This window comes from Pogoniulus pusillus, chromosome 6 (genome assembly GCF_015220805.1).
Source record: "Pogoniulus pusillus isolate bPogPus1 chromosome 6, bPogPus1.pri, whole genome shotgun sequence".
Lineage (NCBI taxonomy): Eukaryota > Metazoa > Chordata > Aves > Piciformes > Lybiidae > Pogoniulus > Pogoniulus pusillus.
The window spans coordinates 9,236,699-9,263,000 of record NC_087269.1 but is presented as its reverse complement, the minus strand read 5'-3'; the positions used below and the strand labels follow the sequence as shown (position 1 = coordinate 9,263,000).

The 26,302-nt window shown below is 40.5% G+C and overlaps 1 protein-coding gene across 4 annotated transcripts in view; it reads left to right on the top strand.

Moving 5' to 3' along the window:
- VTI1A (vesicle transport through interaction with t-SNAREs 1A) overlaps window positions 1–26,302 on the top strand; it is a 303,668-nt gene that overhangs the window by 15,510 nt on the left and 261,856 nt on the right. The window lies entirely within an intron of this gene.

The window sequence follows — 26,302 nt, the reverse complement described above, 5'->3', positions numbered from 1 at the left end:
AATTGGTTACAAATACTACTTTTTTTTCAAGTAATGGATGCAAACTAACAAGATTCCCTTATCTAGGGCCTTCTGCTACAGTTATCAGTCTTTTTTTTGTGGGTAGGATTTGTACTGAATAGATTTACATAGAGACAAAACGATTTCCTCTAAAACCCTGAAAAAGTTCAAAGGAATCGCAGAGTGTAGGAAAATGCTGTGTTAATTGGCAGCAGCTCAGTTCCTCCAGGGTAGGGAGAAAGAAATAACCAGTGGCAGTATTTTCCATTCACTGAAGAACTGTGAATTTTCTTGGGTTGCTGGCAGCAGTTTATTCCTTCAGGGGAGGGGAGGCAGTGTTTATACCTGCAGCCAGGAAATCCAGCTGACTGTCACTCTTCTGTGCTTCTGCCAAGTTGAGGAGTCGCATAAAAAAATGTGTGTTAGAGGATGGTTGCAATTTTGTAAAGTTTGAGGAATCTTAGGATGAAAAGACTCTCATCAAAATTTTCAGACAAGCTCATGCTGTTCCCCTGAAGGAAGCATGTATGGGCCTGCTGGCTAAACAGTGGCTTCCTAGAGAGAGCAGTTTCTGCACCAGTAGTGAGTGCTGTTTGTCTTCTCAGGCGTGGGAGAATTTGCTGTCAGCACATAAAGAAACAGGCTAGCAATAAATTAGGTAGGCAAATGGGAGAATCGGTACTGCCATATTCTCAGGAAGAAAGGGAATGAGAGAGTTCAAAACAGACACTCTATGGAAGAAGAGAAATGAACGTGTGTGGAAGAAATATATCAGAGCACAAGCGGTTACATGATGGAAGAATGCAAGTGAATGAGCGATAACCTGGGAAAGAGGAAGGAAGAAGCTGTAATAATGCAAAAACCCCAACAGTCCAAAACCCAAGGATGTCAGTCAGCAGGAAATCAAGGAAAGAAAGCAAAGGATAAAACAAAGTACTGAAAGAAAAGAGCTATGCTGGGAAAAACCTCAGTTATATAGAAAATAGTGTGGTTATAACTGAATTCTCTACTTAATTCCATTTTCTAGGTACTAGAACTTTGCTGAGTTTGTGTGAGGGTTTGAGATTCTTTTTTTTTTTTTTTTGAGGTGTTATTATTCAACAAATGATTCATTTGTGTCTTTAAAGAGGGAAGAGGTGAAAGGAATGGAAAAGTTATTTTGACTCTGTAAGCTGCAGGGCTGCTGAAAGTGGAAAGTTGAAAATATTTGCTGAGATAAAGGTGCTTTTGAGTGTTCTGCCTGCATGTTGTCCTCAGCAAGTTGTGACTTGTTTAAGTATAAGCGAAACATACAGGGTTTATGTGAGAGGATTAGCAGAACTTTAGGTAGAGCAGATACAACTACTTGTAAAATGAGTTCCCTTTTTTAGATGAAGGGAGATTTCTAGCTGGAAATCGTCGTAGCAATTTTGGGTTACAATCAGCTTACAAGTGTGTTGGTCAGAGCTCTTGGCTCTTCCAAAAGGCACACAGATGTGAGCTTGCAAATTTAAGTGTTGTTTTTTTATAAATGGATTTGGAAACTCAGTTGTATCCTACTATATTTCTTCCTGTGTGAAGTAGCCTGTGCACTGAGTAGAGGACACTTCTCAATCATCTTGAAGTGTGTATTTCATTTTAAAGGAATCATGTCTGTGAAATGAATTGCAAAAATTGTATACCTCAGTATAGAGTCTTTTTTGTTAAGTTCTGCCTCAAACATAAAGTGAATGCAGAACTGGCACTAGTAGTTATCTTTCATATTCATTGTATTAAACATGATTTTTTATCTTGTGGTTATTTGTATGCCTTATAGCATCTGGAAAATTGGCCCTCTACCAGCTGTTAAGGAAAAGATCAGCACAGCAACACATTTACAAGTTAGGGGAAGGAAACGTGGAATGGGGTCAGTCCACTCTTTACTTGCAGGATGGACAACATCAGATTTATTTGTGACATGTAATACCTGATTGGTGAGTTTATTTGATCTTAGGCAGTATGTAGAATAATGACAAAACACTATCACTTTAAGATTGTGTACTACATGCTGTGGCATCTTAATGAATATGTAGTGTTTTTTTTCTGTGCACTTCACTGTGCCAGAAGTATATTGAGAGAAATATGGAATGTTAAGATAAGCTGAGCTGTAGTTTGAAAAGTTACTCCAAACAAGACTTTGTAATCAAATAGAAAGAAGGTGCATTATATTCCCTCGTTGTTAGTCCTTGTTACCTTGCATTATGCCTGTAGTTAGTTAGTAGTGCTGTGCAGTCCAGGCGGGCTGGAGCACAGCCCTATGAGGAGAGGCTGAGGGAGCTGGGGTTGTGCAGCCTGGAGAAGAGGAGACTCAGGGAAGACCTTATTGCTGTCTACAAGTACCTGAAAGGAGGCTGTAGCCAGGTGGGGGTTGGTCTCTTCTCCCAGGCAACCAGTGACAGAACAAGAGAACTATGCCAGGGCAGGTTTACGCTGGGTATTAGGAAGAAGTTCTTCACAGAAAGAGTGCCCATTGGAATGGGCTGCCTGGAGAGGTGGTGGAGTCACCATCTCTGGAGTTGTTTAAAAGGAGGCTTGATGAAGCACTTAGTGACACGGTTTAGTTAATTAGAAGGGTTAGGTGATAGGTTGGACTCGATGATCCTAGAGGTCTTTTCCAACCTAGTTAATTCTGTGATTCTGTGTGTGGAGGCAATGACATCTATCCCATGCACAGTATTGCATGAGGTATTCAGTAACCCACTAATTGCATTAAATCATATTTGAGGAGAAAAAGTCACCTTATTCCATCTTGGGCCTCCCTCTTAGAAAGGTGCAATAGTAGCAGAACGGCTCAATGTTGTCATTAAAAGTGTTCACACAGCTTAGCACTGTGAATATGGGTGGGGAAAAATAACAAAGCAATTGTTGCACCTTAGCATAAGGCAGCAGTGGTTTCTGAGGCTTGCCTCAGTGCTGTGCAGTCTTCCATGGGGTGCAGATGCCAGGGGCAAAATGTAGGAATAGGGCAAGCATCAAGTGCTACTTTTTGCAAAAGAGCTGTGCACACCTTTTAAGGCTAAATTCAACCTTCCTTACTCTGTGTGATAAATGCATCAAAACAAAATAAAACTGTGAAACTGCTTTATTTTTTAACTTGCAAATGTAAATCATGGATTTATTATTTTACTTTCAATAGTATATACCAGTACTGCGTTTTCGGAGTAGGATTTCATCCCTGTTAGGTCTTGAAAGCCATAGTCCTAAACCTGCTGTGGCTCTGGAACTCCGGCATGGACCAGGTTTAGTCTTGCTGGATTACAGAGCCTGTGGTAATGGCTCCCTCTTGTGGCCCGAAGTGGGGTTGCAGAGCACGTACGTGTGCTTTCTGGGCTGATTAAAGTCTTGGGACCACCAGCCAGAGACTTTTGGAAACTTAACACAATCTTCCAATAAGCAGTTTGTTTGTTTTTCTGCGCTTACCAATACATAATTACATACTTTGAGCTCGTAAATATTTTATTTTCTACTATTTAAGGTATGTGACATCCCTGGTGACTGCCTGTTTGAAATGAATTCTGCATGTGAAAAAAGCCTTATGTTTTATCATCTTTTAAGTACATGGACTGTAGGCATTATTTTTTTCCAAGAAAACAATTTTTGTTAGTTGTTAACAGAAAATGATATGCAGCTTGTGATATGCAGTGGTAAAAGGCTTTCCAGATTTGATAAACATACTTTGACCTGAATCTGGCCCAGTTGGTATGAAACTGTAACTATATAAACTTGGCAAATGTGTGATTAGGTGCTGGAATTTGTTTTCACCTCAAGGATTCCATGTGCTGGCTCAACGTGGGGAAATATAAAAATCCAAGATGACCATATTAGTAATATCCTTATTTGTTAGAAAAGTGAGGCTGTGAGATGGGTATATTCAACAAGATAAACAGACATCAAATAAAGGTGGTAGCATAGGAACTGTTCCTATTTAGTCATGGCAGCACAGGCAAGTTTTGTAGGTCCAGTTGTTATTAGTTCAAAAGACACTACTCATTCCTTTGAAAGGCTTAGAACTGGCACTTATTTTGGTTATTCTGACTTGGAACTGAAAGACTGAACAAAAAAGGGTGAGAAATCAGATATGTAGGTAGACACATTGTACAAAACTTGACTAAACGTTTAAACATTTTTGGCATGAACAATAGCTTCAGTTCTGTCAGTAGTTGAGATATATGTTCACATTTCATACCTTCTACAGGTTCTGTTTAAGATCACTGTTAAAATGGCAACTGCTGTTAAGCTGTAGAAACATTTAAGGAGATAAGCAGTGAAATTTGATAGTTACCTCTTTTGTGTGACTCCAAAGTACTACCTGAATCCTCCTGAACAGCTGCTCCAGCTGAGTCAGTTACATTCTAGCTGCTTTTTCTAAATACTGCTAACTTCATTTTGGGTTCAGTCACTTACCCAGATAAATATTCATATAGCTATAAGCATAATGAATGACATGTGTCAAATGACAAGCTAGTGACCTATACGTTTATGGACAGAGTCTTGCCTAGCTCTCCAGTTTGAGCTAAAAGTTTAAAGACTCAGCTGTTGTTTTATGAAGTGAAGCATTATTGTTTTATTGTTTCAAACCCCTAAGCCGTGTGCGGGGCAGATTGTGTGTGTCTTCTTTAATCCCAAGGATGTTACTGAAAACAGGGGGCTCACCGTGTCATGTATACACCCTGCATGCCTAGAGTGAAAATCTGATCCTGTTGACAAGTTTGGAACTTTCGAAATGAAAAAGGGTTTGAAATATCTGAGTGTGGACTTTGACAGTCTAATTTGGAAGAGTTGTTTTGTTGTTCTTCCACTGTGCCAGTTTTATAGATATTGTCACCTTCTTGAGAAGAGCAATCAGTCCTCTATGCTGTACTCCAGCAGCTTGATACAGTGGCACTGCTTTTTTTTTTCATTCTGTGCCTTTTCTAATAACTTCTGATATGATGTTTGTCTGCTGCTACAGACTGGCCTAACTTCTTTTCTATAGAGGCAAATCCCACATTGTTTTAATTTTGTTTTCACATGTGTCCCCCCTTTGGTGGATTTGTGGTGGGAGAAGGTGGAGGCATCTGACATTTTGCAATTACTTGGTTTGTATTACTGCTATGTTAAGTGGAGGAAAAGCAACACATTTTTAATTGATGTTCAATGCCTAAACTGATTTTTTTACAAAAGATAATGAGGTTACATAACTTAGATCCCCTGTAGAAAATTTGCCCTAATTTATGTACATCTTGAGAAATAAAAAATGTAGCGTTGTGTGAAAGTATGAAGGAAGGAAATCTATTTCACCATGGAGTTTACAAGTGATGACTTGCATTTCCTTAGAGGGAAGTGTTGACATGCTTAATTTGTAATTAACCTAAGTGGTTGTGATTGTCTTAACTGAGATTCCTGAGAGACCAGACCAGTGAAGCACATCTTATCTCCTGGGTTTTATAATTCTGTAGATAACTGCTTACAAAGAATCTTCCCATGTTTCACCAAGAAGATGCATCTCATAACACAGTTTCTGAAGAGATAATAAATTGGGTTAGAGCAACCAAGCAGCAAATTTTTAATGTAAACAATGTGAATTCTTTAACTAAATTATTACTTAAACCAACTTCACCTGATCCTCATAGGAAGTTCTCTGTGTGTCTTTCCAGAGGCGTTGGTCATCTATTAACACCTAGGGGTAAGGCTGTGGAGGTTTGTGGCATGCTGTCTTTTGGTCCTTCATCAATTCAAGGGCTGTTACAGTGGAGATGATGCACATGATTTTAAGAAAAAACAGTTTGTGGAGCACTAGACTTGGCTGAATGATTACACATAAAGGTGCTTTCAGGAAGTGATTTGGTGAGTGATAATTTTTGTGTCTGGGTGGGGGCTATGAATGAGAGTCACACTGACTCACACAGCGTGCTGTCGGCATTCACGCCTCTCTCTCTGCCTTCACACAAAAATATTTCTGTATTAAATGAAGTTTGTGGCAGAATTAAATCCTTCTATAATATGTTTTAAGGTATGCAAGAGAAATTCAGCATGACATCAGCTCTGGCTTTTTTTAAGCTGACAGTTATTAGATATGTCTGGATGCTAGCCCTTACCAGCCTTTCCTCGGTAGAGAACTATAATTTCTCCCATTTACTGTATAATTGTTCTTGCATTAGAACTTCTCAAAGTAGAAGAATTGAATTTGTTTGCCATTCTAACTAGCAGATATTGGAGGAAGTAATATCCACTCAAAAGTACTTGTTGCCAGCTGATGAGTTAAGTACCTTTTTAAACAGAAGGTGAGTGCTGCTTTTTGACAAACAGAGGAAAGCTTTAATATTAGTTTCCCACTTCCTTGGAGATTTCCTTCTTGATTTATCCAAGTGATACTCCCCTAAATTTCATGCAGAAAGAATCAAGCTGCCATTGTCCTGCTTTTCATAGCAGCAGTAATAAAGGTTCTGCAGTTGGAACATGAGTGTGGGATGCAGTGGTGAATAAAGCAGAACAGAGCAAGTCTCACTCTCCCTTCGTTATTTTGCTCACCTGCATTCGTATAAGTATAAAAATGCTTTGGTTTCTGTTATAAATCAGAAACATAAGACTTTTGGAGGAAAAGAGGGCAGACAAACTGAACAAAACCCCATTACTTTAATGTGCTGGCTTTTCAGAGAGAAACTGCTTTCTCAAGTCCCTTACCGTGTTATCACTCTTTTAGCGAGGCTAATTTGTGTTTGACTGCAAAATAGGGAGAGGCATGTGCTACTGATAAGGCAGAAAATAAGGAGAAGGTATGGGTTTGACAGTGGAAGGATTAATTACAGCCCTTTTCGGGTTTCTAGATTTGTTTGTTGAGGGGGTGACACTAGATGGCAGTGTTTGTTTGCCAAGCAACTCTTTTTTTCCACTCTTCCCCCCCTTTCCCTCCCTCCCCCCCCCCCTTATTTTTTTTTTCCTTCTTTTTTTTTTTTGCTTTGGTAGTAACTGAAATTACTGTTTCATGAATAAAATATTTCTGGTGGGATTTGCATTTCTATATTGGCTGAAGATACTGTGTTGAATGTTTTATTAACCAGCCCAGTGCAACTGTCAGCCTATTAAAGAGATCCAATGGACCCTGTTTAGCTAAATAAACTAAATAAATCCAATTCGTCAAATTGTGTTCCTGGCTGTTTATTTTCCATCCTTTTGATGTACAGTTTATTTTAAGTTAAAGCCACATAGTTGTGAAAAATTAATGTGAAAAATAGAATTCAGTGTTTGAAACATGAGGAGACTAATTGCCATGGTCAAAAAATAGCTTTCCATCATGGTGAAGTTGCTGTCTTCTGGGAAATGGTGAACTTTTTATGGTGAACTGATTAACTGTCCCATGTCAGAAATTGGCTTGGCAAACAAACAGTTAATGGTTTGGGTTTTTTTTTTCGTTTGGGTTTAAGGTGGAGGCTTTTTTGCCTCCTTTCTGTTGCTTTCATGAAATGAAACTTGAAATATAAGCATGGCTGTTAAAAGTAGCTTTTTCTACCCAACTTCAAGAGGTTTGTACTTCGTCTTGATATTTTCTCAATCAGAATTCAAGGGGAAATTTTTATACGATCATTACATATTAAACTCTTGTTGAAATTCCAATTGCATCATAGGCAAATAGTAGAGCATTAAAAAATCTCTTTGCATAACCGAATAGGTTGTATGCCTGATTGTCAAACAGCTGTCAAACATTACAAATAATAGCATTCATTACATTCTGCTTGTACAAAGAATATTGTAGTTACCTTGGTTTGTTTGGGTTTGTTTTGCTGAAAACCTTTGCCACAGCATGGCAGGAGACAGGCTATAAATTTATGGTAATGGTATTGGCATAGTAAAAATTCTTCTGTGCCAGTTAAAAATTCCAGTAAATGCAAATGTATTCTAGATTTGTTAATAAGCCAAATGAAGAAACAGTGATGGATGTATTCTCTCTCTTTCTTTCTGATGCTTTCCTTAGCTGCTTTAATGATGTTGTGTGTTAACTTCTGTGTGTTGTACATGAAATTGAAGTTGGCAAGTATCGTGTTTTGCATAGTTTTGTTTTTATGATGTCAGGTTTCCAGAAGTGAAGTACTGGAATTTAGAAACATGATGTGGTTAAATTCTATTTCTGCCTTTCTTTCAAGAAATCTACCACAATGGGTTGAAAACTCTGTGACGAGCTCATGTGTTAGTATTAGTTTGACAGTGTCAGGAATTCTTAAGGAAATTCAGTCAATCAGTTAATTCTGTCTCTTTTTTACTAACTATTCTTGAATTTAACCAAAATTATGATTTTTTTTATTGCTTCCCCTAAACGTTAACCCAAGAACAAAGTAGGTATTGATGCAGATATCTTTGTGTTTGATGGAGTCCTGTTTCCTTGTGTCCTGAAAAATACAAAATGTTTTAAATATTTACAAGTTTCAAATATTTAAAAATCCTGTTTAATCCTGAACCACACAATCTCAGCCTATTTTCTCTCTGATAAACCCCTCCTCTTCTGTGCTCTAAACTGGTTCCTTTGTAGGAAATGGGCAGTACACAGAAAAGGAACTTTATGGCTCTTTAAAACTGGCTATCACAGGTTAAAGGAGATGGACTTTACAGCAGTGAAGATTTTGTCTTCTGTCTAGATTAAGGCTTAATGAGGAAGGCATATAAAGCAAAAAAAAAAATGCAGCTGAAAGTGTATTAGAATGATTTCCCCTCTCCCTTCTTGTAATGTTCTGTACTATGTGAAGCATGTGGGAAAAGTGTGAGTATCTCTGATCTTTAGTAACTTTTTATTTGTATTCTGCAATCATTTAGTAGTCAGCCCCAAGTACAGCCAGCTCCCCTTAAAGCTGCTGTACTTGGCCACAGAATCTGTTTAAACCTGGTATTGTTGCTCAGTTGAGAAGGAGGCCCTTGCTAAGGCTAGTGGCTCTGTATGCTTGACAGTTTAATGTTTTAATACATTTAAAATATGTGAAGCAAATACTAGCACCTCCCTTACATTTTGTTCACTTTTAATAAGCTGCCTTTAGGGTGCCAGAAAATAAGCCTTTCCCAATATATTATAAAGAGTGAAGAGGTTTCATTCCTAAAAGAGCTGATCAATGAAAATTCAAGTAGAAATATAAAGAACAGATAGTGAAAAAGAATACAGCAGGTGGTTTCTGGGATCGACAGTGGAACAGAGTCATTTTTCCTGCCACAGTAGCAGTTTACTGTTTCTGATGGCTTTAATGAAAAAAGATTTGGGATAACTAAATAGGTAGTGCTTGGGGAAAGAAACTGAGAAGTGTATTTGTGGCTACTGGGTGTTTCCAATTGGTTGGCATTGGTGTTTACTTTCTGAATCCCCACAGCTTTCCAAGGTGTCCTTAGTTTGTTTTGTATTTATTTATTGATGTTATTTTGAAGGGAAGTTAAGACTAGAATGAGTAAGGGCAGCGTTTGCCTATTTACCCTCTTGGTCAGCATGGAAACACTGAATTGTAACTGCAAGGCTTTGCACCTGTTCAGGAAAGACACAAATGCGAATTCTGACAAGTCAAAGAAAAGGCTTCTGTTGTGTCTGGTGGGTCTTGAGTTGAACCTTAGGTAGAAAATGTTCCTGCATAATGAAGACAGCACCTTCCTTTTCCACTGATTCATGAGTACGAGACTTGAAGCCATTATTAAATCAAACTGTAACCTTTGCTAGGGTCTATCACCAACCAGGAAAGAAAACAACAACAATTATTTAATATTTTATTTAAGATAGAATAATGACATTGATCTAAAAGCAAATTGCTTTGTTTCCAAATTGGCAAGGTAGCTTCCCATAGTGCTGACTGGTACTGGGTCATCTAACTGCAAATATTTTGACAGAGGGATCTCTATTTGCCTAGCACAAAAGGCTTTCTTGCCTGTGAGTACAGTTCTTTGGCACTGTGATGGTAATAACTCAATAGAACTGTGCAAAGAAAAGAACTGAATTGTTATGTTGATGCATTTCTTGTGATTGTTTTTGTTTTACTGGTTTAAGATATACAGGTGTTAGTTTCAGTATTATAGGTTGTTCCCTTAGCAGCTGTCTTTGAAATTACAGAGTTTAATCTACTGCAGTTTCTAGTCCTCTTAAAATGACTTGAGAAGTATTTACCTGAGATGAATGAGATTGGGAGTAAAACTGAAAATGCTAAAATGCAGGTCTAGGATTTTGTTTCTTTTTAATTAAAAAAAAGATGGATTTGTGTATTGTATTGTTTTGTAGCTCAGTGTTATTAATACCCCTTAATGACTGTGTGATGTTCTCTCTGCTCAGTCTTCAGGAGAAATCATACTCTGAGTTTCAGTTGTGTAAGCTTCCCACAAAGTTAGTTCAGTCAACTAAATCAAGGTAAAAAGTTACAGAAAGGTCAAGATTAAGTTAGGGGTTGCTAACCTGAATCGCTTTCCCAGCCTTTTTAAGCCCTTAGTGCTCCTTTTGTCTTTTTCTTACCTTCTGTCATGTTGTCCTCCTGTTAGATCTCTATTTCAGTTGAAGGCACCTGGGCTACATCTATCTTCTGACCCATACTTGGAGTCAGTTTCAAACATGTTATTAAGGTCCCCTTTTTCCATTCTTGAGCTACATGTCCCACATTCTGCGATGCAGATTGGTGGCTCAGTACTTGGGCCCTGTAGACATCTTGATTTGAAATGCATGAATTTTAGAATGAATGTGAGGAAAATTTCCTCCTCTCTCTCCCTTTTTTTACTTTTTATTTTTCTGCTTTTCTTTCAATGACAATTTTTTTAAGTTTTGACTTTCAGTTTGTACCTAAAGGTTATGTACCTAAGGTCATCTGCTCAGTTTCCTTACCTCATAATATGGGACCAGTTTGTAAGTTCTTTATATATTTTAAGAAATTATTTAGCTGAGGACTTTTCTCCCACCTGGAGCTTCACATGGAGTAGTGGTGGTTGTTTTGGCAGTACTGTGTTTTTGAAGTGAATCTCCTGATTTTCCTTGTTTACTGCATACGAGTCTGAACAGGATTGCTTTGTGAGGAAAATGAACTGGAAACTCCATTTCAGCTGTGCACCAAACACAGAAATATAAGGCTCTGAACCAAACGTTAGTGTTTCAGAAGGCACTGAATCATGTTGAAATGAGGGTGTTTGGTCTAAGAAAGGGGCTAAATCCACTCTAATAAAACCTGAAATCACTTTGCAGAAGCAATGCTTCTTGTTCACATGTAGTTAAATGTATCGTTCTATAACAAGACTATCCTTTGAGATCCTTCCTTTGTGGGAGATTTAAGCCCTTTGGAAATGTTCTTTCTGCTTCTCAGACCATATTTCAAATAAAGGAAACCAGACTGCATGCTTCTGTAGACTGACATCTGGTTCTTAGTAAATTTGGACTACTTTAACTTTCAAGATCTTCAGCGTTAAATTTGTTCTAACAACAAAAAATTAGTAGCTGGTAATTATGATGTTTCGTATCTGACTCCCCAACTGCACTCTCTGAATTAGTGATTTTTTTGTTGCAAAAATTACATGAATTAGTAGAATTCCTGTTATCTAAGCAACAGGAAATCCAAATGAGTGTCTTTGAGGGCACATTCAGCATGGCTGGTGGGTGCTAGGAAATCCCTGTCCTTATCCCTGCCAGGTAGTTTTTACAGAAGACTAGAGAGGCTGTGGCATGCCATACTTGATGCCCATAGTATGAGATAACTGGTATCAACTTCTCCATGTTTCATGCAGAGATGCAGAGTGGGACTTGCTGAAGAAAAGCTTCTTCCTGCAAGAGATGCTGTCAGTGCACAGTCCATTCTTTATTCCACTCCCAGCTTTTAAAGCCTTCTGAGCTACTGGATTTGGCTTGGACAGGAGTGTTTGAACTATTTCTGTGTATTCAGATAAGGACAGCTCTTTTTTGCCCTGTGGAGCAAGCTGTTTCAGCCTGGCTTGAATGACCAGCTGGTGAGATCACAGAAACATTCTGGACGGAAAAGACCCTCAGGATCATCATGTCCAACCATTATCCCTACTTTACAAAAATTCTCCCTTAAACCATATCCTCAAGCTTCAAATCAAAATGACTTTTAAACACTTCCAGGATTAGTGACTCCACTCCCTCCCTGGGCAGCCCATTCCAATGCCTGACCATTCTGTGAAAACGAATTTCCTGGTGTCCAGTCTGAACCTACCAAGTTGCAGCTTTAGGCCATTCCTTCTTGTTCTATCACTATTTACCTGTGAGAAATGTTGGCTGTGTAGTGGCAGGGTGGGATGAAATTCTTGGAATGAGACTGTGCTGCCCTCTCTTGCATTTTTGGGGTATCTAGAAAGAAGTGATGCTAGGTTATCCTAACCTTAGGAATAAAGAAGGTAGATCTCTGATAGCAGCAAAAATCTTGAGGAAGTCGAGTCAAGCACCTTCTGTACAAAGTGGACAGAAATGTATTGCTTTGCTCAACTTCAGAGTTGTGTTCAAAGTTTCTTATGCCTTATATTTTACCTTTTATGCAGGCTTGGTATTTTAGATCAGAAGAAGAAATCTCTGATGAGTTGTTAAACACAGGTGAATAAATTTGTGTTTATGTTTGTTGTTTTTTTTTTATTTGTTGGCTTGTTTGTTTGGTGTTTGTGATTTATTTTTTTTTAACATGAATCAAAGCCCTTTTCCCTACCCAAACCAGTTAAAATTGATTCTAAATTCTCTAAGAATGATAGTCTGACTATTGGCCACTGTTGGACCCATCACTTTGGAAACAGCCACACGAAGAAAAACCTGTGGTGCACTTATTGCCAGAGAAAAGCCAATAAATCCAATCTGATTCAGGAAGCTGAACAATATTTTAATAACTTTTTTGACGTCTCCCTGTAGTCCTTATTTACCTTATCAATAGTTATGGTGACACATGATTGTCAAGTTTTTATATTAAACCAAACTAATAAATTAAACATGCTGTGTTTATACCTGATGAAAGCTGACGTTTTGGAAAGGTGTTAAAATATACTGACAGGTCTTGTTCATAAACTCCTTTGGTATAAATATGTAGATGACATCTTTAGATATTGTTTGTACAGAGGCTGATAGGCAGGAAACGTTGACAACGTAACAAATGCAAATGTCAACCCCACAATTTAACCTTTCTGTGTAGGAAAAGATGTTAGTTTTAAGTTACATGTATCTTTTAACTTTATTTTCAAAGTTTTTTTCCAGCCTGTTATCATTGCTGTTTCATGTGCCACTGAAAGCAACGCTGCAATAAGAAAGATTTGCACTTAAGAGCTTTTCTCTGTGGTGTTCCTACTTAAATGACTACAGCTGAGAGGATGTTTCTTCTAATTCTTTTTATTTTTCATGTTTGCCTAGTACCTTCTGAACCTCTGTAATAGCATCCATTCATTCCTGACTTGCCAGTGATTCAGGGAGTGTAAATGGAACTCAAGGGCAGTAAACCAGTAAGGCTATTTAAAAATCTTAGAGCAGTTTATTGCACAACAGACATGTGGCCTTGGTTTTAGCCTGGATCAGGGTTGCTTCTCATGTAGAATATTTCTGATGTGACCCTGGTCTTCTCCATGGTGACGTAAATGCACTCTGTGTTATCTGCTTCATTTTTAATCTGCCTTCTCTGCAACCTGTAGTTAATACCAAAACTCTCAAAAGTTTTGTCCAATTTCAGATGGTCAGAGCCCTGAGAGATTTAACAGCCTTGAGCAGCTTCCCCAGCCTCATTTGAAAAGTTTCCTCTGCCTGCCCATGGCCCACAGTCTCATTTCAGGGCCATTGGTCTCTGCTGCATGGATACCATGGGATGTTTCACTCCAGCTCCTCGTGGTCCTGCCCAGCCATGGTCCTTACTAAGCAGGACCCTGATAAAGTACTGGCCTCAACTTGCCTACGTTGGAAGCAATGCGGCTCTACCAGATGTCCCAAGTTACCTCTAAGTTCCCTGTCTTTGGTCTTTCTGACTTTTACAGCTGCTTGATCCAAACTGCTCCAGTAATGCTTTGCTATCACACATCTCAGTGCATCTGCCTGTGGTTTAGTGTCTGAGCAAGAAATGTGGGGATGTTTTGTGTAGCAGCATGGAGCACTTCTGGTTGTGACTGAGAGCATGTGTTGAAAGTGTCAAGTATCTTGCACTGCTTTCAGAATGGGAATGCCCATTTTGATCCTGATAGCTGCAAGCAGATTTCCTGGGAGTGCTAGGTGACAACCAGCTGAACATGAGCCAGCAGTGTCTCAGGTGGCATGGAAGGCCAATGGCATCTTGCCTTCTATCAGAAATAGTGTGGCCAGCAGGACTGTCTGCACCTGTGCTCAGCACTGGTGAGGCCTCACCTTGAGCACTGTGTGCAGCTCTGGACCACTCACTGCAAGAGAGATAGTGGGGTGCTGGAGCGGGGCCAGGGGAGAGCAACAAGCTGGGGAAGGGAATGGAGGGCAAGTCTGATGAACAGGGGCTGAGGGAGTTGGGGGTGTTCAGCCTGAAGAAGAGGAGACTCAGTGGGGACCTTATCACACTCTACAACTACCTGAAGGGAAGCTGTAATCAGATGGGGATCATGCTCTTCTCCCAGGCAACTTGTGACAAGAGGAGAGGGCATGGCCTGAAGCTCTGACAGGGGAGGTTTAAGCTGGATGCTAGGAAGCACTTCCTCATGGAAAGGGTAATTAAGAGACTGGAGTGGACTGCCTGGGGATGTGGTGGAGTTGCCATCTCTGGAGGTGTTTAACGGAGGAGTGGCTGTGGCACTTGATGATGTGGTCCAGTTGATGTGGTGGTGTTAGGTCATAGGCTGGACTTGAGCCTAGAGTCAGAGCTCTATTCCAGCCTCAGTGATTCTGTGATTCCTATTGAAGTCTGTGGCCTGAGTTATGCTTTTTGATTATGCATTTTAGTCTTGTGGGGAGCTTTAAGAAGAAAAACTTGCTGCACTTTCACATGATCATTTTCCTGTCACCCAGGCTATTGACTTTCTCTTTTGGTAACCAATTTCATGACTGGGATGAACTTTTACATGATGTCCTTGCCGCTGCTTTGGGCAAATCTTCCTTTATCACAACTGGAAGTGCACTGGTAAATTGGCAACGTGTTGGTAGATACTTCATGCTGCTGCACACAACTCTTGGCCTGGAATCCCCAAGAATGAAGGAGTGGTTTCAACACTCACTGTATAATAGCTAAGGATGCATCTGTGAGTCTCCTCAACCATTTCCTCACACCTTGGCAGATATGCTGTACTCTGTGTGCCCAACAGAAAGGTTAAGCTGGAGTTTGGGAAGGGGAGGTTGGTGTTACTTGGTTTGTGACGCTGGACTGGCAGAATTTAAACCGTTGCTGTTGTGGCAGGAGTTACACTTTGTGAAATTTTAGTGCTGGTAGAGGAAGTTATTACTGGTTTTGTTGTTTTTTTTTACTTGTTGTAAACAAGTTAAAGAATATCCATAGTCACAACTGGCCCTCTGTTACAAGTACAAACAAAAACATACCAGCAGTTTTGGTGTTCTTAAAGTGCCTGCAGAGGTAGCTAATGAAAGTCAAAGTAATGGGAGTTTGGTGCAGGCATATAAAATTTAATAGTTTTGGAAAGGTTCAGGTATATTAAAAATAACTCTTTTGCAGAATAATGAACTGCTTTTAACTTGGTATTGAATCTATCAGCCAATTAGTGCAGTCCTGTTTTGTGTTGTGAAAACTTTGGTAGCACATTAATGAACACCAACCTTCCAAGAAGAGCTATTTCTGCAGTTAGACTGATATATATATATATGTGTGTGTATATATATATGTATGTATGTATATATATATGATGTAGTTCTTAAAGGTAGCTCTCCAGAGCATTTTTCAGCTGTATATTGTTTTCTTTCTGTTAGTTAGATGGACAGATTTGGGATGTACATCTGTGATAATGCATAATTGACAGAAAATCCTCTGGTGTTTGACTGTCCAAAGAACATGAAAGGTATACTTTGCTTTGTAGCAATCATATTCTGTCAGATGGTTGCATTGACTTTCTGAAACAGTTGGATAAAATTGATAAGACTTAATGTAAATGAAACTCTTACATGTGATACTTGCCTCATGTTACCTCTCTGCGATACAAGCAGTTCTCCGTTGTGCAGTAAGTGTGTTTTGCATGGTTCTTATTCCAAATGTTTCCCTGGGGAAATCACTGGAAGTTGTGGGACAAAGCTCTTTCATGTGCTGTTTAGCCACCATTGACTTAGTTCTCTGAATTATCTAACTAGGTGGCTTCGTTTAATCCACTTCCTTTATACAGACTGTAAATTACTGCCTAGTACCAGCAGCAGTGACTTTTTTTTTTGGTGTGTGTGTATGTTTTGATTTGGGCTTTGGGTTTTTTTTCTTGCTTGCTTTTTTTTTTTCTGGCAAACAAAAATCCAAACAACAAATCCAACAAACATTCTGAGTTTACTTAGGAATGAGGTTCTGAGATTCCCTGGCAGGGCTTGGTCACCGTAGCTGCAGTGTAGTTTCGGAAGTTGCCATTAATTATCATTCTGGTTCTTTTGCTTTATTTAGCTGCTTTTCTCCTCAGTGTAGTACCAGCTTTCTTTTTCTTCCCCTAGGTTTTGTGGTTGGTTGTTTTTGTTGTTGTTATGCATTTTCTGCTTAACAGAATGTTTGTTTAAGTAGATGTAAGTGCAGTGAATTTCCTGAAAGTTACTCATTGGGGAAATTGAAATGAAAATTTAAAATATCATTAGGAATGCAAACAATAAATTTGTTCCTTTGCTGTAGGCGTCCTTAGGTTGGAATGACTAGAAAAGGTTCTGGTTAATTAGAAGTAATTTGTTAGAAACCTGAATCTTTTTTTTTGTTGTTTCCTAGATTAAAACTCAGTTCCCAGCTGGATGCTTATAAGTGCAGGAAATGTAATCGTGAGATGATTAACTGCAAAAAGATGGATAATTGGAGTTCATATGATATGTCAAATATGGCTAAACCAGAAGGTTTTCTGCATGTTGAAAGAGATTGGCTGAAGTCTAGATTGGAGAATATTGAACAGGGAGTGTTTTCAGAGATTAATAATCACAGATTGCTGCAAAAGGACTGGGCAGATCTTGGCTGAAAGAGCTAACCCCTCCCAGGCCTTTCCTATTACGTTGGGGTTTAATTAGCATGGTTTTGGTTTTATCCTTTTCCCTTTATTGTTGTTATGTGAATTGGAGATTAGGAAACACAGTAAACATCATACATCTCACACCAATGCTTAGAGACAAAGATATCTCCTCCTCTCCACTAGGAAAGGCTCAGCCTACCATAGGGTAACAGCTGAACAATCCTAGTGGACTTGCGTGTTTGAGTCTCATGTGTTCTTCCCTCCCTTCACTCTGTGTCTTGCCTTACAATCAGTATGAATTCTTTTCTATGTTTTTTTTTTTTTTTGGGGGGGGGGCTAATGTTTGTAAAATTCTCTTGGAGTCACTTTTTGCATTCTTTTAAAAATTATACTGCAATAATAATTTAAAAGGTGATGCATAGAGTATAAATGGCAGCAGTGGCATTTTGCTTTCATTATCCTTCATAGATGTTTAGCAAAACAGTGCCTGGTGTTTTGAATTACTTCTGCTGTACTTTAACATGGGAACTTATGTTTGAATAGCCTATTGTTCTGTTAGCTACTGCACTTCAAGCTGCACAGTGTTATTATATTCAGTGTATTTTAGGATCATGTGAAATATTTGGTTCCCCTCCATCCCTGTTGCCAAACTGTAAACTTCCTATCTCAATAAGGAGTTTCTAACCCTTGGAAATACTGCTTTACAAATTCAGCTAATGACCCAAATACAGCTTGTTTGTTGTGTATGAGTTGTATTAAAATAACGTACTGTATGTGTATTGTCATTAATGATATGCTCATTTTGATAATGGAGCTGCAGTCTCTTAGTATGTAGTCCTTGGGGAGATGCTGCATTTTTTTTAACTAAGTATTGTTCTGGCTCCTTTCCTTGATTGGCCCAGAAATAGCAATCAGCTGGGGAGCAGGATGACATGCCTCTTAGCGATCCCTTTTATCTTTGAGATGAGTATCAACATTGTATGCTTCCTAATGGAAGTGTAATTTAATGAAATCTATTGGGTAAACATACTTCAGATGTTCAAAGGAGGTGACAAAATTTTTGCTGGCAGCCAGGACCTGGCTGGTTTCCAGCTTGCCTTTAGCTGCTATGCACAGAGCATTGAGAGAGGCACTTAAAATAGGAACACAAAGTATTGTTTCTATTGTGTTTTGGCTTGTGGATTTTTCCCCCCTCTGTTTTGTTTTCCTTAATTTTATTTTTGTGGTATTTGTACCGGTGACCTCTGACTTGAAGGCTTTCCTAGCAAAATGCTGCAAGAGGTCAAGTTTTCCCCTCTCCCCCCAGAACATAGATAACAGTGTTAAACTCAGGGGACATCATTGGCACAGAACATGCTGCACACTGGGGAAGGAGTATGTGGGGCCGGGGGAGGGGTGAGTAATCAAGGCTGCTGTTAGTAGCTCTGTGAAAGAGTAAGTTACTCTGTAGACTGATAAAATAAAACATCCTGCTTTAAAGATTGTGGCACAACACTTTTATCAATAGTAATTGCTGATGCAGAACTGTCCTTTATGAGGTTTTATAACAGATGGCTGGGAGTGGAAGGAAAGCTGCACAGACTTCCACCTCCACAGCTAGGAACAAGATTGCTAAAAGGAGACAGTTGTCCCTCTTACCATTGCTTCCTCCTCATTATAGAGCGCAGCGATCCTCCTCCCTCCCACAATTTGTGGTGGCAAACTTGGCAGAAAGACTGGAAGATGACATCCACAATGTTGTCTCCTTAAGTGGATGTTTAACTGGGCAGGAGATAGATCTTATTGCTCAGATCCTGAAGATTAGTAAACTGCAGGAAAGTGTTCGAGAAGAATTGCACCAGCGTTTAGACACATTTAAGTGTACTCAATGTGTCTTGAAATGTGGGATTTTCTCCTTTACATGTGAGATCTAGGACAGGTGGTTTTTCTCTGAAGACCTCCATGGTGGGCAGCAATGGGGGACAAAGGTTGTGCCCAGAAAAAGATAAGTGCGCCGTTTGCTTTTTGCTGTCCTTACAAGTATTGGCTGCTAACTCAGAGCTTTTCATTGTGACACACACTGATCCTACAAGGAAGTTTCATTCTCAAGCTTGCCTTGACACTCTCCTATGAGTGTGTGACATGATATATTTGTTCATTGTGGTTTTACTGTGGCAACAGGCAAATTCTTTGGACTGGAGGAAGTCTTGATCTGCCAACAAGGGTCTCATTCCAAGTATTCCAACTTTGGGTATAAAGGCAAGGGTTAAATAACTAACTCTTTTTGTAGTGCTGTTAGGCTTGTCTTACATATGAGGACAGTAACTAAGGATCAAATTAGGATATAAATTAATAGTGAAGCATATTGTTTTCTAACAAATAGTGGAAAAAAATCTGAAAGATTGAAGAATAAAACCAGGATCTGTCAACTTACCTGTTCTTTCTTTAACTGTAGAGTGTAATCACAGAAACATTCAAGTTGGAAAAGACCCTCAGGATCACCAAGTCCAACCGATAATCCTATTCTACAAGGTGCATCCTAAACCATATCCTCAAGCATCACATCCAAAAAACTTTTAAACACATCCAGGGTCAGTGACTCATCGACCTCCCTGGGCAGCTCATTCCATTGCCTGACTACTCTGTGAAAAACAAAATCTTAATGTCCAGTCTAAACCTACACAGTTGCAGCTTGAGGCCATTCCCTCTTGTTCTGTCACTAATTACCTGTGAGAAAAGAACTTCCTCCTAACATCCAGCCTAGACCTCCCCTGGCACAACTTGAGACTGTGTCCCTTTGTTCTGTTGCTGGACGCCCACCAGGCTATAGCCTCCCTTCAGGTAATTGTGAACAGCAATGAGGTCTGCCCTGAGCCTCCTCTTCTCCAGGCTAAACAACCCCAGCTCCCTCAGCCTCTCCTCACAGGCCTCTCACCAGTTTTGTCACCCTTCCCTGGACACATTCCAGTACCTCAGCATCTCTTTTGAATTGAGGAGCCCAAAACTGGACACAGTACTCAAGGTGTGGCCCTGACCAGTGTTGAGTACAGGGGAAGAATAACCTCGCTTGTCCTGCTGGCCACACTGTTCCTGATGCAGGCCAGGATGCCAGGATGCTCTCTTGACCACCTGGGCACACTGCTGGCTCATGTTCAGCCTATCATGTAACAGTACCTTCATGTCCCTTTCTGCCTGGCTGCTCTCCAGCCGCTCTGTCCCCAGCCTGTGCTGTATATGGAATACAGTAGGGCCAGCCTAGCTTGTGGCAGCTGTGGGATGGTTAAAACTATATATAATTTAGGATAATTTAATATATAATCACAATTTATTTAATTTTGTCCTTCCACTGCTTCTGGAAACTGGTAAGTAAAGGCAGGAAATGGTCAAAATTACAGACAGCAACAAGATTTATGACTTTATATGTCATGAACCCCAAACAGTTGAAAGAGTCACCATGCTGTCAACTCAGCAAACTTAATTCAGCAATGCTTCAGACAAAAGTAATTTCCAAAATGAAGAATTGTCCTGGCTTTAAACTTGCTGCTTTGATGAAGTCCCCCTTTACAAGGAAAGTTACAGTGAAATGCCTTTTGTGGAACAGCTAGCACTAAAAAAAGAGATATCTCAGTGACCACTTCAGTGAAGACATTGAAGAGATATCTCAATGTCTTAATATACTGTTTTTCTTCTGTAGTGCTTTCTTCAGGCACAGATACATGCAGTGCTACAGTATCTGGAACAGTTGTTTTCTATAATCTTTGTGGATGTGTGTGCAGCTTTTAAAGTCAGATTTCAGGAAAATCATGTTGCAAGTGGAGTACAGAAACACCAGATCTGCAGCTATGTGGTTGCATTTACTCTATCTGTTCTGTGGTGAAGTTAGGCTTTCAGGATGCCAAGCATCAGATCTTTCAGTTTAATTCTCCGTCACCTAATTATCAGTTGAGAGTCCAAGGGAAGGGTTGTAGGTTAGTGAGATAGCATTTATTAGCTTCCTGTCTCCTATTTGCATTTAGAGGAAGGTGCTGACTTAAAGCTCTCTTTTTTTTTTTTTTAATCTTGATATTTTTCTGAATTTCTCTTCAACCAAGGACATAATTAGGTGCTAGTCTGCTTTCTCTAGGTCTTTTCCTTCATTTCTTTCCTCCTGATTTGTTTCTTCCCCTATGGCAGTCCATGCTGCAGCTGCTTTATGCCCCAGTGCAGAAGATTAAGCTGCTTCTGAGGCCACCATCAAAAGCTGCTTTCTCACTAGGTCTATAGGAAGATGCAGAAGCATTACCTCTGACTACTGCCATTGCCATCTTTATCATCTCTTTTTCCCCATTGTCAAGCCATCGTTTGTAGCTGCTATAAGCTTTTACCTGTGGCAGCTTAAAAGATATAGGTTGAGATTTTTTTCAGAGGGGACCCTGAAGAAGTCAATGTTCAATCCTCAATGGCTTTCAGAGCTGAGCAGCTTAGACCTCTTAAAAATTCTAGTCTTATGTCTTTTCAGGTGGGATTTTTCAGATTCTCATGAGTAACCTGTAAAAGGAAGATATGTTGAAACCTGTACCTCATTTCATGGATCAGGAGGGCTTGTTTTTTCAGATTATATAGATGCTTTTGAAATTTCATCCTTTGACAAGATCTTGTCTCAGGAAACATGTTTCAGTCTTAGCAAGGTAACATTTCAACAGCTATGAATTCAGACAGAATCACTTACCATTTGGAGAATTACATTGACATGTTTTCTTTCATGTGAAATTCCAGTATGGTTGAGCAACCAATATATCCAGAGGCCTTTTGGGTTGGTGGTCACACCAGCCGAAGTAATAAAGCCAGAAAATTATAGCAGAGCTAATCCTTAAGTCACTGGAGAAAGGGGCAGAAGTTAGCTTAAATATTTCCAAGTGTTGGATGTTGCTAAGAGAGAGAAATGCAAGAAAGACTGCAGTCTTACTTTTGTTACTCTGAGAAAGCCTTTTTTGGGGTGTGATCATCTTTTTCTGGAATATGAGTCAAGATGATTCTGCAGTCTGTGAAACTTGCACCGCTCATACGCCCCTAAAACCTCACCTCTTGTTCCATCTTTACTGAAGGGAAAGCATTTCTGTTTGTTAAAAAAAGTATGGGGTAGATAGATGACAAGATTGAAATGGAACTGAAGTTATAGATGAGGGAAAGATACAATAATTTAATATAACATTGAGAATGATGTTATAGATACTGCAGGTGATTTAGTCACAGGAGTTTAGTTCCTGTAAAATTTTCCTATATGAGTGTATTGATAACTTTGAGAGAGCTGAATTGTCTTAGACAAGTCATACAGTGGCACATCACTCCTGAAACCTCTCTCAAACACTTGACATAGTTAGGAGACAGGTATATCCTCAACTGCCATAAGAATGGCTGTATTAGGTTGGACCAAAAAGTCATGTAGCTTCATGTTGTTTCTCTGAGAGTGAACAAGATCACAGTATCACAGTATCATCAGGGTTGGAAGAGACCTCATAGATCATCAAGTCCAACCCTTTACCACAGAGCTCAAGGCTAGACCATGGCACCAAGTGCCACGTCCAATCCTGCCTTGAACAGCCCCAGGGACGGCGACTCCACCACCTCCCCGGGCAGCCCATTCCAGTGTCCAATGACTCTCTCAGTGAAGAACTTTCTCCTCACCTCCAGCCTAAATCTCCCCTGGCGCAGCCTGAGGCTGTGTCCTCTCGTTCTGGTGCTGGCCACCTGAGAGAAGAGAGCAACCTCCTCCTGGCCACAACTACCCCTCAGGTAGTTGTAGACAGCAATAAGGTCACCCCTGAGCCTCCTCTTCTCCAGGCTAAACAATCCCAGCTCCCTCAGCCTCTCCTCGTAGGGCTGTGCTCAAGGCCTCTCACCAGCCTTGTCGCCCTTCTCTGGACACGCTCAAGCATCTCAATGTCCCTCCTAAACTGGGGGGCCCAGAACTGAGCACAGTACTCAAGGTGAGGTCTAACCAGTGCAGAGTACAGGGGCAGAATGAACTCCTTGCTCCTGCTGACCACACCATTCCTGGTGCAGGCCAGGATGCCACTGGCTCTCTTGGCCACCTGGGCACACTGCTGGCTCATGTTCAGGCGGGTATCAATCAGCACCCCCAGATCCCTCTCTGTCTGGCTGCTCTCCAGCCACTCCGACCCCAGCTTGTATCTCTGCATGGGGTTGTTGTGGCCAAAGTGCAGCCCCCTGCACTTGGAGCTATTGAACGCCATCCCATTGCACTCTGCCCACGGAGGGGTATTCTGCCACCTACGCCAATTGTGGAGGAGGGGAGAAATTAATTGGTACGAGAGGATATTCTATAAAAATATATAATTTATTAACTTTAATATTCTGAACTCTCACCACCCCCAACCACTGGATTTTAATATTTGTTTTTACACAGTTAGGGAAGATATAATAGGAATAATATCAAACAGAACTTGTTAATTACTGGCAAACATTCAAACTATAAACGGAGAGAGGAAATTCCCCGCGGCCAAATGCCGCTTGGGCTCAATATGCTGACTGCTCAAGCTGGGCTTGCTCAAGATGGGCTCAAGCTCTTTCTGCTCTGTGGCAGGAGGCAATGGAAGTTAGAGAGGCACTAAAGCATTTACTCACAAATTCTTATTAGTTATCAATCACCCTTCGGGGCCACGTCACAGCCTATATAAATGTCCAATCTTCAGGAACTCTGCCTGTGGACACTGAGGCTATGGGATCCTCCTGGCTTCAGGGGAAAGGACAGTCTCTGACCTTGTCTCCTGGCTTCTTCTGGACGCTCTGTCCAGGGATTCTTAGGCAGGACCTTCAGGTGCAGAGGCAGGATGCTGTGCAGTCTCAGCACGGTGTCACGCTGGCCACGCAGGCCGATCGTGTGACAGACAATCCAGGGCTGCTCCTGGTAACTCAGCGGCAGTGGAGTTTACCAGGCAGTAATAAGGCAGAGGGTGTGCAGTAGGGTGCATGGCTGCACGGGACACTGAGCTGCGTAGATAAAGGCAGGCAATACAGAATCGAGTGCTGATAACTCACCGCAGTGGTGTGCGAGTGTGCACGGCTGGCTGGGAGCCCAAGGGAGATCCTGCAGGTGAGCAGGCAGGCACACAACAGCAGAAGCACAAGCAGGTGAGCCTAAGCAAGTTGTTTACCTGTGTACCTCTATTTATCAAATGTGGGCTGAGATTAAAGGCCCTTTGGCCACCAAAATGACCAATCGCTTGGCAGTTAGCCAAAACATACCATAATAGGCCAGAGCCACAAGCCTGGGCATAGCATGGGCCTAGCACCCGGTGAACATGAGCCAGGTATGGGGGCTTATGCAACCATGTTACACAGCCACATTACACAACCTGGACCCTGGGCAGGCCAGACTGTATGGCACCAGGTCTGTTGTGTTTCCTTTTGTGTTTGTTGATGTGTTTACCTCTGGTGTGGGCGGAAAGACATGTCCAGGCAAGACAAGGCATGTGTAAGCCTATTTGGGCCTGTGGGCCCTCCACGACATGGAGAAGAACCAAAGGGTAAGGCAGATGCGTACCGACGCTCTTCTTACTCTCTTTCAGCCTTTCTCAGTTGTGATTGAGAGATTTCTGAGAGAAAACTGGTGTCTGAAAACTAGGTCTGTATCACCGAAACAGGAATTAGTTGTGGCTGAAGAGTTAAAGGTCAGAGGAAGGAAAAAACCTCAGAGGAGAACATCTGCAGAGACTGAGTCAGCTGTTTTTCCCTGGACTCAGAAGATGTTTGGAATGGTGATGAAGGATGGAAATTTGTAAATGTTTCAGGTTTTTTTTCTTAGTTTTATATCAGTGTTTTTCTTGGAGTTGGCTGAGTCTCTAACAGTCATTGGTCTAGGGAGGCGAAGGAGCTGAAGGCCTGTGGTGGCAAAAAGTGTTGAGGCTGAGTCTGTAGGTGAGAGGAAAGGATGATTCTGCCATGAGCAGCCTCATGCCTTGGACCCCTTCCCAGACTCTCTGTCAGACTTATGAAGGAGCAAGGATTCAGAGTGTCTAGAAACTGATAATACAGCAAATACACTGTAATTTTGGCTCATATTATGATTCCTTCACTTTGTTTAATTTGTTTCATCATATGCAATTGAACAATATTATTTTGTTTGTAGAAGTACTGTTAGCAGCAAAACTTCTTTTCTAGTAAGATGTGAGGAGCAGCTGAGGGAGGTGAGGCTGTTCAGCCTAGGGAAGGGGAGGCTCAGGAGAGACCTTATTGCTCTCTGCCTGAATAGAGGTTGTAGCCAGGTGGGGGTTGGTCTCTTCTCCTAGGCAACCAGGGGCAGAACAAGATGACACAGTCTCAAGCTGTGCCAGGGCAGGTTTAGGCTGGATATTAGGAAGTTCTTCACATAAAATGTGATTGGCATTAAAATGGGCTGCCTGAGGAGGTGATAGAGTCATCATTTCTGGAGGTGTTTAAAAGGAGACTGGATGAGACACTTGCTGCCATGGTTTGGTTAACTAGAAGGTATTAGGTGATAGGTTGGACTTGATGATCTTAGAGGTCTTTTCCAACCTGATTAATTCTGTAATTCTGTGATATCAAGGCTCAGAAGTTTGTGTTTTCTGCATGACATGGACTTCTATGATTTGTGTCTTAAGGCTATTATCTCGTTAGATTTGAGCAGATGTTTGGAATTATACAAGCAAAAGTATCTGTATCCAAAGATGCAATTTTAGGAAATACTTCATTATGCTTGTAACTTGCACTTCTGCTTACTTTGGTTTGTTTTTATGCATTTTGGTTCTGAGCTATCAGATGTAGAGCTTCCATAAAGACTCTTAGAAGTGCAATTAGTCATTTATCTGCTAGGTGTCAGCAAAGGTTCTCTTTGAGATAAATGAATTAAACAATTTATGCATTAGTACACTGTAACTTGAGGCTGTGTGGCTGAAATCTGTTTGGAGGCAGAAAAGGAATTTCTGTGGGTATATTAAGGGAAATTAATACTAGTCAGTGTCTAGAAGATACAGATGCACTTCATACCCTTCACTTAATTAATTGATAGCATTTTTCTTGATGTGTGCAACTTTGAACCTCTCTTTAATTAAGCACAATTAACAAGTTTACTATGTATGGAGAAGATTTCATACATTTCCATTTAGCAAAGGTTTTTAAAACAGCGTTAAGTTACTGTGCAAAAAAAGAGAAGGTACTTTCATAGATAGGTCAAAACTAGGTGATGAAGGGTGGGAAAGAATGGTTGATTTTCATAGTGGAGGAAACTCAGCAGTTGTGTCCCACAGCT